The sequence below is a fragment of the Ranitomeya variabilis genome, chromosome 6, assembly GCF_051348905.1.
Source record: "Ranitomeya variabilis isolate aRanVar5 chromosome 6, aRanVar5.hap1, whole genome shotgun sequence".
NCBI lineage: Eukaryota > Metazoa > Chordata > Amphibia > Anura > Dendrobatidae > Ranitomeya > Ranitomeya variabilis.
The window spans coordinates 230,432,333-230,445,678 of NC_135237.1; the positions used below are offsets into that span (position 1 = coordinate 230,432,333).

Sequence of the window (13,346 nt, forward strand, 5' to 3'; positions counted from 1 at the left end):
CTGAATATATGTGAGGAATGCCTGTTTGTTAGGGAATTCCCACATGTATTCAGGCTGTCCAGCAGTCATAAATCATGCAGCTGAGGTGAGGAAAACTAAATCTCCGAGCACTAACAAATACTGGGAGATCACCTGAGCATGCTCGGGGAGACCCGAGCAACAATGCTATTCGCGCATCACTAGTGACCACAATTGGCAAACATACTTCATAAAGTCTCATAAAGTTAAGGTGGTTTTTCTACAACTCAAGTTGTTGTTTCAACTTCAATAGAAGACAATATCGGTTTATATGTTCAATACAACTTTATGTAGTTGCTTTTCATAAAGATGAGTTTTGAACTAATTTATGTCTTTGTGCAATGTTAATATACTAGCTTACAACTCTTTACTAGTCTTGTCCTTAATTTATCAGTGTTAATTTGGAAGTTGTGAAGAAACCAGAGTATATCTTAATTACCCAGACAGCTATGTTTTTGCAAACCAATAAGAACTGACTTTTCATCTGTATATTGGCTTGTGGATTTAAGTGTTTATGTCGGGTGGGTCAAGAAGACAGGATTGCAAACTGATATACCATTTAACATACTGTTTAAGTCTGCAATAGTAAAATTCAAGAGTGGGTAGCCGACCGGAAGCCTGACACTTCAGAGCAAGCATCCCGATTGGCTGATGAATTTACAGCCAATCGATCCCGCTGGAGACCTGATATTGATATACCCACCAATCCAAGAAGGACCTTCAACCCAAGTTTTGACTGACAACCAGGACCAAGGGTTAACAGCAGTACCCATGAGTTGCCCAACCCACGGTGCATGTGGGCACCTTGGACACATTGCCAAAGACTGTTCCCAGGGCCGGGGCCCCATGCATGGAGCCCGATTGCCAGCTCAGCCGGTCAAAATCTGCCAACATGAGCCAGCAGGGTCTGAGGGGCACTACCCCCAGGATACACCAACAAAGGATGAAGTTATATACCCTGTTCACACTATATGGCAGGTTGCCACCCTACACCCTACACCTACCCTTCATAGCCACCTCCAGCCAGTCAAGATCAGTGATATCAAGGCCCAGGGACCTCGGAACACTGGGTCTTCCATCACCCTAGCCTGCCCAGATATTGTACCAACAGAACACCATTTACCAGGCCGCCAAGGGGCCTTCTCCAGGACTGGGGATCAGCGCTTGGGAACTGGGCGCATTTTTGTGGGCAATTTACCGGCCAATGTATGAGAGAAGGAGCTGGTGGAGTTGTTCCATCAGTATGGGAGGATCTGTACCATCGAGCTGAAGAATTATGGGGGAGGCGGTGGCACATCATTTGCCTTCATCACCTTCCATGATCCACGGGAGGCAAAAAATGCCGTGAATTGAAGCAATGGATATGAGTTTTGTTCTCGTCGGTTACGTGTGGAGTGTCCTGGTCAAGCAAGAGACCAGGGGGAAGTTATGAAGGACTTCGGTGTAGGAACGGAGAACTTTCTTAGCGAACTAAATACAGAGTACTCAGCTCATAGCTTCCCCCCTCGGGAAGTTGGCAGGATCTAAAAGATTATATGAGAAAAGCTGGAGATGTCTGCTATGCTGATGTGCACAAGGATGGCACCGGGATTGTAGAATTTGTTTGCAAGGATGAGATGGAATATGCTTTGAGGAAACTGGATGATACAAAATTTCATTCTCATGAAGGTGAAACCTCTTAGATTTGTGTCTCTGCTTAAAGACATGTTAACAGATTATCCCCAATAAGGGGAGAAGGATGATTGGAAGCCTATCATGTCTGGTTAATTAAGATGGGGGAGCTATGTGAAGAAACAAGAGTATATCTTAATTACCCAGACAGCTATGTTTTTGCAAACCAATAAGAACTGACTTTTCATCTGTATATTGGCTTGTGGATTTAAGTGTTTATGTCTGGTGGGTCAAGAAGACAGACTGATATACCATTTAACATACTGTGTATGTCTGTAATAGAGACTTGTACATAGTGTGTGATTATCTTTGTTTATTGATGTGTGCTGATATGCTACTTGTATATTGAAATCTGGAACCAGCTTGGTGACTTCTAAAATAGAGAGGGAAAGACTGTGCAAATAGATTGAATGGCAAACAAGAGAACATAGTAAAGCAATCCCACAATGCATAATAATATTTAGAAAAGATAAATATTTTATTAGTGCATAAATAGCCAATAAATCAATTCAATAGCGTGCTATCATAGCCCAAACAGAGAGGAAATACAGAGGAGACATACAGGTACACTGGGTATGTATAGGAGTACATCCAGAGTAAGCTAGATAGGGACGATAATCAAATATGACCCAACATACAAAGATACAAGAGGGTAGTTATCCATATATAAAAGGTTTTTCCCACATGCTTACCCATATGTAAACGGATGGTTCCCCAATACACCCAGCGGCCCCTTGATGCACGTTTCGCGGTCCAGCTTTCTCAAAAGGGGTTAATCACTGCTAAGTCTCACATGTTTAAATATAACAGATCCTGGAACTGCATCTGACTCACGTTGCACACGTGTCTGAGGTCCAGCTCCACCTCCCTCACAGCCGTCAATGCCATGCTCGCATGTGGGTAGAAACCCGCCAGATGACGTCAAGTGACATGCGCTCACAGCAGTGCTGATAGCCGACGATAAGGCGAAGACACAGTGGAACCCAGGCGCGTGCGCGCACTGTCGGCGGCCATTTTCCCGAAGACTATGGATGCGGCCATTGAATAGAAGAGAAAAAAAGGTAATGAAAAACAATGCCCCCAAACTCAATGCTAATAAGTGTATGTTTAAAATGAAAGGGTGTACAATGGGCAAAAAGGATAGTAACTTGATAACATATACTAACATAACGATACTAGATAAAGTGCATAAAAGGAGATACAGGTAAAAATACATATTACAGCAAAAAGCTAAAGTGACTATAGTGCAACATATGTATAGAGCAACAGTACATTAATATTATAACATGAATACGTGAAGACAATTAATTAATTAAGGATCATAGCACATCTTGAAAAAGACATCCTTTTCTTTTTGTGGTGGCAGTTGAGTAGTCTGGTGAACTTCCACTGTAACCGTAACACAGCCATCGAGAGCGGAGTCAAACATGCAGTTGTATACCAACTATAGATAACTGAAAAAGAATAATTGCATATAGGATTTAAAAACGGTGGTAAACATATTCCTCCAAAGGAGAGGAGGGAGACCAAATATCGCATAAAAATAATACGGACACCTGAAGAATAATTGGTGTGCGTGACTATACATAAAATTTATAGAGAACAAAGAGGTTGTGAGAAAATATATATCACAGAGACTCTCCATAGAAAAAGGACAGGGAACAAAACTGGAAAGCTACAGGAAGGGAGCGCAGCTCAGTTTCTCATTAAGTACTTTGGGAGCTACAGTGTCGAGGGTGACAATCCACCTGCACTCACATTGTAGCAGTAGCTGGTTAAGATTGCCACCCCTAATGCCCCCATGGATTTTATCAATACCCCTCACCTCAACTTTCATAAGCACATCCATTGTATCTCTGACATAGGAGGGGAGCGTCTCCACTAACGGTTTAAGATAATAATCAATAAATTTACATACATTATCGCATAGCCCTCCTATGCCAGAGACAATCGGTCGGCCAAGGGGATTTGTGATGTCTTTATGCAGTTTTGGTAGGAGATAAAATATGGCAATTTTACAGAACTTAGGTAAGAGTCCATCAAGGACCTTCTTTGGGACAATACCAGACTCACTAGCATATGATAAAATTGATTCTAATTTCCAAGAAAAGGATATTGTAGAGTTTTGAGGTAAAGCCTGATATGTAGATCTATTCTTCAATTGACGGAAAGCATCCTTTTCATATTTGTCAGTTGGCCAAATGACCACATTCCCTCCCTTGTCCGCTGGTTTAATAACCACTGAGTCTAGTGATTGTAACTCCCTCAGAGATCTCCTCTGTGCACTAGTGAGATTATCAATACATGCATACGTAGGTATTTTTTTCAGGTCCTCAGTGACGAATTTACAAAAAATCTCGACCTGGGGACACAGGGACAAGGGAGGGAATGTAAGAGATTTAGACACAACAGACGAGGGGAAATTACCTAAAGCCTCTGGTTGTTGTTCCCTCAATAAATCCTCCAAGGCTTGAAGGGCTTCTTGCTCCACATCATTGGATGGACCTTGATTCAAATCCCTTTGGCCATGCAATTTCTTTAAAATCAATTTACGACAAAATAGATGAGTATCCTTTAGGACTGTAAAGAAATCAAAGTTATTACATGGCACAAAATTTAAACCCAGTCTCAAAAGGTCTAACTGTGTTTCCGAAAGTGAATGAGATGATAAATTAATTACCTCCAAGTTCATACTTTTCGCTTTATGGTCATATGGTGTTGGGGGTGTAAACTTCCTCTTATTGGTATACCATCTTTTGACTGCCCTCCCAGGTTGCATCTTTCTGTCACCCTCTCCACTTACTGATCTAGATTGATCAGATGTCACACTGGAATCTTCCATTGATGTTAATGATGAACTAGAGCCGGATCTCACTTGAGATAAAGGACATGGTTTCTTATTATTTTTGCTTCGATATGCTCTATTCTCTTGAAAATCAGTTATCTCGCTGTAATTTCTTTGTTTTTACAGCACCTGTTATGGTCCTGGTGGTAGGAACACATGAACTGACCTGATAGGTAAACCAAAACATAGGACAAGCTCTGGGGATGTGGGAACTTTACTGACCGCAATTCTGATCCTATCAAAACACACTATAGGCAGCCGTGGAGCGTTCCTAACTCGGCATAGACGCCTCTGCACAGCCTGAGAAACTAGCTACCCCTAGAGAGAAACAAAACCTCACTTGCCTCAGAGAAATTTTCCCCAAAGTGAGAGCAGCCCCCACAAATAATAGCGGTGAGTTAAGAGGAAAACACAAACATAGAAATGAAAACAGGTTTTAGCAAATGAGGCCCGCTAAAAACTAAATAGTCAGAAGATAGCAAGGAATCTGTGCGGTCAGTATAAACTAATACAAAAAATTATCCACGCAGAGAATACAAAAAGACCCCCACACCGACTCACGATGTGAGGGGCGCAACTCCGCACCCCAGAGCTTCCAGCTAGCAATCAAATAGCATATAAGCAAGCTGGACTGAACTCATCATATACTGAGAAACATTTTCAAATAGCAATGAGAAAAAATAGACTAGCATGAACTTAGCTTCTCCACGAGGAGACAGGTCACAAGGGAAGTCCCAGAGAGATCTGAACCAGTACTGAATACAACGACAGCAGGCAACAAGTAAAGGTCCAAGTGGAGTTAAATAGGCAGCAAGCCTAGCAGGAAGCGAGGCAGCTGGAGTCCAGCTACAGACCAGCCGTAACACTCAAAGCCACCAGAGGGAGCCCAAGAACAGAACTCACAAAGTACCACTCATGACCACAGGAGGGAGCCCGAGAACGGAATTCACAACAGTACCCCCCCCTTGAGGAGGGGTCACTGAACCCTCACCAGAGCCCCCAGGCTGATCAGGACGAGCCAAATGAAAGGCACGAACCAAATCGGCAGCATGGACATCAGAGGCAACAACCCAGGAATTATCCTCCTGACCATAGCCCTTCCATTTAACCAAGTACTGAAGCTTCCGTCTCGAAATACGAGAATCCAAGATCTTCTCCACCACATACTCCAATTCTCCCTCGACCAACACCGGAGCAGGAGGATCAACAGAAGGAACCACAGGCACCACATACCTCCGCAACAAAGACCTATGGAACACATTATGAATGGCAAAAGATGCTGGGAGGTCCAAACGGAATGACACAGGATTGAGGATTTCTGAAATCTTATAAGGACCGATGAAACGAGGTTTAAACTTAGGAGAGGAAACCTTCATAGGAACGTAACGAGATGACAACCATACCAAATCCCCCACACGAAGTCAGGGACCCACACAGCGACGGCGATTAGCAAAGCGCTGAGCCTTCTCCTGTGACAACGTCAAATTGTCCACTACGTGGTTCCAAATCTGCTGCAACCTATCCACCACAGAATCCACCCCAGGACAGTCAGAAGGCTCAACCTGACCCGAGGAAAAACGGGGATGAAAACCAGAATTACAAAAAAAGGGCGAAACCAAAGTAGCAGAACTAGCCCGATTATTGAGGGCGAACTCAGCCAATGGCAAAAAAGTCACCCAATCATCCTGATCAGCAGAAACAAAACATCTCAGATAAGCTTCCAAGGTCTGATTAGTTCGTTCGGTTTGGCCATTTGTCTGAGGATGGAAGGCCGAAGAAAAAGACAAATCAATGCCCATCTTAGCACAAAAGGACCGCCAAAATCTGGACACAAACTGGGATCCTCTGTCAGACACAATGTTCTCCGGAATACCATGCAAACGAACCACATTCTGAAAAAACAGCGGAACCAAATCAGAGGAGGAGGGCAACTTAGGCAAGGGCACCAAATGGACCATTTTAGAAAAACGATCACAAACCACCCAGATGACAGACATCCTCTGAGAGACTGGAAGATCCGAAATAAAATCCATGGAAATATGCGTCCAAGGCCTCTTTGGGACAGGCAAAGGCAAAAGCAATCCACTGGCACGAGAACAGCAAGGCTTGGCCCGAGCACAAATCCCACAGGACTGCACAAAGGAATGCACATCCCGCGACAAGGAAGGCCACCAAAAGGACCTGGCCACCAGATCCCTGGTACCAAAAATCCCAGGATTACCCACCAACACAGAAGAATGAACCTCGGAAATAACTCTACTGGTCCATCTATCCGGGACAAACAGTCTCTCCGGTGGACAACGGTCAGGTCTATCGGCCTGAAATTCCTGCAGCACCCGCCGCAAATCAGGGGAGATGGCAGACAAAATCACCCCCTCTCTGAAGATACCAGCCGGCTCAGAAACTCCCGGAGAGTCAGGCACAAAACTCCTAGAAAGGGCATCAGCCTTCACATTCTTTGAGCCCGGAAGGTACAAAACCACAAAATCAAAACGGGAGAAAAACAGCGACCAACGAGCTTGTCTAGGATTTAACCGCTTGGCAGACTCGAGATAAATCAAATTCTTGTGATCCGTCAAGACCACCACGCGATGCTTGGCTCCCTCAAGCCAATGTCGCCACTCCTCGAATGCCCACTTCATTGCCAACAACTCCTGATTACCAACATCATAATTCCACTCAGCAGGCGAAAACTTTCTAGAAAAGAAAGCACAAGGTCTCATCACCGAGCCATCAGAGCTTCTCTGTGAGAAGACAGCCCCTGCTCCAATCTCAGAAGCATCAACCTCGACCTGAAAGGGAAGAGAGACATCAGGCTGACGCAAGACAGGAGCCGAAGAAAACCGACGTTTCAGCTCCTGAAAGGCCTCAAAGGCCGCAGAAGACCAATTCGTCACATCAGCACCCTTTCTAGTCAAATCTGTCAAAGGTTTAACCACACTAGAAAAATTAGTGATGAAACGACGGTAAAAATTAGCAAAGCCCAAGAACTTCTGAAGACTCTTCACCGATGTAGGTTGAGTCCAGTCATAGATGGCCTGGCCTTTAACTGGATCCATCTCGATAGTAGAAGGGGAAAAAATAAAGCCCAAAAAGGAAACCTTCTGGACTCCAAAGAGACATTTAGAGCCCTTCACAAACAAGGCATTGGCACGCAGGACCTGAAACACCATCCTGACCTGCTTCACATGAGACTCCCAATCATCAGAAAAGACCAAAATATCATCCAGGTACACAATCATAAATCTATCCAGATACTCTCGGAAGATGTCGTGCATGAAGGATTGAAACACGGAAGGGGTATTAGAAAGCCCAAAAGGCATCACCAAGTACTCAAAATGACCTTCGGGCGTATTAAATGCTGTTTTCCATTCATTGCCCTGCTTTATACGCACAAGATTATAAGCTCCTCGAAGATCTATCTTGGTGAACCAACTAGCCCCCCTAATCCGAGCAAACAGATCGGACAGCAGAGGCAAAGGGTACTGAAATTTGACCGTGATTTTATCTAGAAGGCGATAAACTATACAGGGTCTCAGAGAACCATCCTTCTTGGCCACAAAAAAGAACCCTGCACCCAAAGGTGACGAGGACGGACGAATATGCCCTTTCTCCAAAGACTCCTTTATATAAGTCTGCATAGCGGTATGTTCTGGTACAGATAAATTAAAAAGTCGACCCTTAGGGAACTTACTACCAGGAATCAAATTTATAGCACAATCACAATCCCTATGAGGAGGTAGGGCACTGGATTTGGGCTCATCGAATACATCCTGGTAATCCGACAAAAATTCAGGGACTTCAGAAGGAGTAGAAGAAGCAATTGACACCAAAGGAACATCGCCATGTACGCCTTGACAACCCCAACTTGACACAGACATTGCTTTCCAATCCAGGACTGGATTATGAACCTGCAGCCATGGCAGACCCAACACGACAACATCATGCAAATTATGTAACACTAGAAAGCGAATAACCTCCTGATGTGTAGGAGTCATGCACATAGTCACTTGAGTCCAGTACTGATGCTTATTCTTGGCCAATGGCGTAGCATCAATTCCCCTTAGTGGAATAGGGAATTGCAATGGCTCCAAGATAAAACCACAGCACCTGGCAAATGACAAATCCATCAAATTCAGGGCAGCGCTTTAATCCACAAAAGTCATAACAGAGTAGGATGACAGAGAGCAAATCAAAGTAACAGACAAAATGAATTTAGGCTGTACAGTACCAATGGTGACAGACTTAGCGAACCTTTTTGTGCGCTTAGAACAGTCAGAGATAACATGAGTGGAGTCACCACAGTAAAAGCACAACCCAAATTTCTGACGTCTGTGATTTTGCCGTTCAATTCTGGTCAGAATCCTGTCACATTGCATAGACTCAGGCTTCTGTTCAGAAAACACCGCCAGATGGTGCACAGGTTTGCGCTCCTGCAAACACCGATCAATCTGAATGGCCAAAGACATTGACTCATTCAGACCCACAGGCGTGGGGAACCCCACCATAACATCCTTAAGGGCTTCAGAAAGACCCTTTCTGAAAATCGCTGCCAGGGCACACTCATTCCATTGAGTGAGCACAGACCACTTCCTAAACTTCTGACAGTAAACCTCTGCTTCATCCTGACCCTGAGAGAGAGCCAGCAAAATCTTTTCTGCCTGGTCCACTAGATTAGGTTCCTCATAAAGCAATCCAAGTGCCAGAAAAAACGCATCCACATTTAGCAATGCAGGATCTCCTGGCGCCAGGGAGAATGCTCAATCTTGAGGGTCACCACGTAACAAAGAAATAATAATTTTAACTTGCTGAGCAGGGTCACCAGAGGAACGAGGTTTCAGAGAAAGAAACAATTTGCAATTATTTTTGAAATTCAAAAACCTAGACCTATCTCCAGAGAACAGCTCAGGAATTGGTATTTTAGGTTCTAACATAGGACTGTGAATTACATAATCCTGAATGCTTTGTATCCTTGTAGCGAGCTGATCCACACAAGAGGACAGACCTTGCATGTCCATATCTGCAGCTGAGTCCTGAACCACCCAGAGATTAAGGGGAGGAGAGAGGCTAAACACACTGCAGAGGAAAAAAAAAAACCTCAGAGCTTCTCTTATCCCTCTTTTGCGATGCATTAACACTTTACTGGCCTGCTGTACTGTTATGGTCCTGGTGGTAGGAACACATGAACTGACCTGATAGGTAAACCAAAACATAGGACAAGCTCTGGGGATGTGGGAACTTTACTGACCGCAATTCTGATCCTATCAAAACACACTATAGGCAGCCGTGGAGCGTTCCTAACTCGGCCTAGACGCCTCTGCACAGCCTGAGAAACTAGCTACCCCTAGAGAGAAACAAAGCCTCACTTGCCTCAGAGAAATTTTCCCCAAAGTGAGAGCAGCCCCCACAAATAATAACGGTGAGTTAAGAGGAAAACACAAACATAGAAATGAAAACAGGTTTTAGGAAATGAGGCCCGCTAAAAACTAAATAGTCAGAAGATAGCAAGGAATCTGTGCGGTCAGTATAAAATACTACAAAAAATTATCCACGCAGAGAATACAAAAAGACTCCCACACCGACTCATGATGTGAGGGGCGCAACTCCGCACCCCAGAGCTTCCAGCTAGCAATCAAATAGCATATAAGCAAGCTGGACTGAACTCATCATATACTGAGAAACATTTTCAAATAGCAATGAGAAAAAATAGACTAGCATGAACTTAGCTTCTCCACGAGGAGACAGGTCACAAGGGAAGTCCCAGAGAGATCTGAACCAGTACTGAATACAACGACAGCAGGTAACAAGTAAAGGTCCAAGTGGAGTTAAATAGGCAGCAAGCCTAGAAGGAAACGAGGCAGCTGGAGTCCAGCTACAGACCAGCCGTAACACTCAAAGCCACCAGAGGGAGCCCAAGAACAGAACTCACAAAGTACCACTCATGACCACAGGAGGGAGCCCGAGAACGGAATTCACAACAAGCACCTATCTCCTGCTCCCACTTAGAGAAATTCTTCTCCAAATCACCGTTTAATTTTTCAAGGGCCTCAGGTGTTAATTCATCCTTTATAATCACTTGTATACCATCAATCTCTTTTTCAATATCTCCTAGTTTGGTCTCATCCAATTTCATGAGCAGTTCCAAGAAGCCCCAAGAACATAGCGTAGCCAGACCTTCCCACTCCTTTTTAAAATTCTCATCATCAACTGGAAAGGACAGGAATATCTGGATTTGTATGCCTCTTGGAATCAAATCACAAGTCAAGTATTGCCCCAAAGATGCCCTATACCACCACATCTTCGCTCGTCTATATAAAAGCGATTTGAGTCTCACAATCCTCTCCCTTGAGTCACCACCATTTGTAGTTAAAATACCAGTAAACTCCTCCTTGAAAACCTCCTGTAGCCGAGATAACCAGGTTTGGTCTCGGGTACGAAAATCCATTTGCTTTAGATTAGAAGCTGTGAATAACACAGAAAAATTATCATCCAAACAATAATCAAAAAGCATACCATAAAGCCAGGGCCGAGAGCTGATAAATGTCGTCCCCCCAATTTCACTGCCCAAATATATTGGACTAACAGGACAACTCCAAAAGATACAGCAAACAAGAGAACGGAGTAAAGCAATCCCACAATGCATATATGCATATATTTAGAAAAGATAAATATTTTATTAGTGCATAAATAGCCAATGAATCAATTCAATAGCGTGCTATCTGTTAGGGGTCGAGTTCCTGCCTCTGCACAGGGGGAATCTTGAGTCATCTCCACTGCGTTCTCCCATTCTTCTCCTGCCGCAGTGGAGCCTGCTCAGCGGAGGCATCGGTCCCAGTGTCATTCTCAGTCTGACACTGTGCGAAGGGTTACTGCTGCCTTTCCAGCTTCTGCCGTTATAGCCAGTACTGGTCAGCGGCGAGCAGACGTCTCTGGGACTAAGTCCTACTTTTCCCCTTCTGAGCATGCCCAGGGTAAGATCTCTCATTGGAGATCAAGGGTCACATGCTCAGGTACTGCAGCTATTCCCATTGGTACTCTAGCAAGGTCCTGAAGTTGCTCAAGTTCTGTGGCAGCTTCCCATTGGTCCTTTTTTGGAAGGTCCTGTAGTTGCTGCAGCTATAAAAGGTGTGCATGTCCACACGGAGATTGTGTGCATGCATGACCACTGACTGCTCTCTGTTGGGCAGTTAGCCTGTGCTCCTGTGAAGTCTAACAGGGCGCAGTGCTTTCCTTTCATGGCTACTATGTGAAGTAACAGAGCTAGTCTATACCGCCAAATAGTGCTACCATTTACTAGCAGCAGGTCCCCCTGCACGGTGGACTCCAGGCTGCGAATGCATCAATAATAATAAACATCTATATTGCATAAACATGTCTATATTGCATAAACATCTATATAGTGTTCCGCTAGCCCTAACACTATCATAGCACAAACAGAGAGGAAATGCAGAGGAGACATACAGGTACACTGGATATGTATAGGAGAAACTAGTACATCCAGAGTAAGCTAGATAGGGACGATAATCAAATATGACCCAACATACAAGGATACAAGAGGGTAGTTATCCATATATAAAAGGTATTTCCCACATGCTTACCCATATGTAAACAGATTGTTCCCCAATACACCCAGCGGCTCCTTGATGCGCATTTCGCGGTCCAGCTTTCTCAAAAGGGGTTATTCACTGCTAAGTCTCACACATTTAAATACCACACATCCCGGAACTGCAGCTGACTCACGTCGCACACGTTTCTGAGGTCCAGCTCCACCTCCCCCACAGCCACCAATGCCATGCTCGCATGTGGGCGGAAACCCACCAGATGATGTCAAGTGACATGCGCTCACCGCAGTGCTGATAGCCGACGAGGAGACGGAGACACACCGGAACCCAGGTGCGTGCACGCACTGTCGGCGGCCATCTTCCCGAAGACCATGGATGCGGCCATTGAATAGAAGAGAAAAAAAGGTAATCAAAAACAATGCCCCCAAACTCAATGCTAATAAGTGTATGTTTAAAATGAAAGGGTGTACAATGGGTAAAAAGGATAGTGACTTGACAACCATATCTATAATATAACTCTGGGAGCGTCACTCTGTCCGAAGCCTTTATGGACTGCGCAAGCGCAAGCTCCGGCGCAGTCTGGACCCCACAGAGTGATGCTCCCAGGAGATCGCGGTATGTGTAAGCACTGAATGCACACCGCAATCTCCAACGGAGAAGCAGGGACGTGCCAGGAGGGTGAGTATGCTATATTCACCTATCCCCGTTCCAGTGATGTGCGCTGCTCCGTCCTCCACATCCTCTGCCTGTGACGTTCAGGTCAGAGGGTGCGATGACGCGTTTAATGCGCGCCGCCCTCTGACTGAACAGTCACAGCCAGAGGACCCGGAAGATGGAGCGGCACGCAGCAGTGGATCAGGGCCAGGTGACTATAGCAAGTGTCGGGGGCCTGAGCTAGCGGCGACTCCGGCACCTGACCTCCACAGCGCGCAGGTGTCCCCGCCTGCTCAGGCCCCCCAGCACTCGGCACCCAGCGACGATAGGTGAGTATGTTATTTTTTTTTTTTTAATTGCAGCAGCATACAGGGCATATAATACTATGGAGCATCTTATGGGGGCCATCAACCATAATGGAGCAGCATACAGGGCATATAATACTATGGAGCATCTTATGGGGGCCATCAGCCATAATGGAGCAGCATACAGGGCATCTAATACTATGGAGCATCTTATGGGGGCCATCCACCATAATGGAGCAGCATACAGGGCATATAATACTATTGAGCATCTTATGGGGGCCATCAACCATA

General features: G+C 44.9%; 1 protein-coding gene and 1 pseudogene across 1 annotated transcript in view; both read left to right on the forward strand.

The window, feature by feature from the left end:
- Positions 1–13,346, forward strand: part of SLC6A19 (solute carrier family 6 member 19) — a 752,476-nt gene that overhangs the window by 505,649 nt on the left and 233,481 nt on the right. The gene's annotated exons all lie outside the window — the stretch shown is intronic.
- Positions 670–2,364, forward strand: LOC143782095 (uncharacterized; annotated as a pseudogene).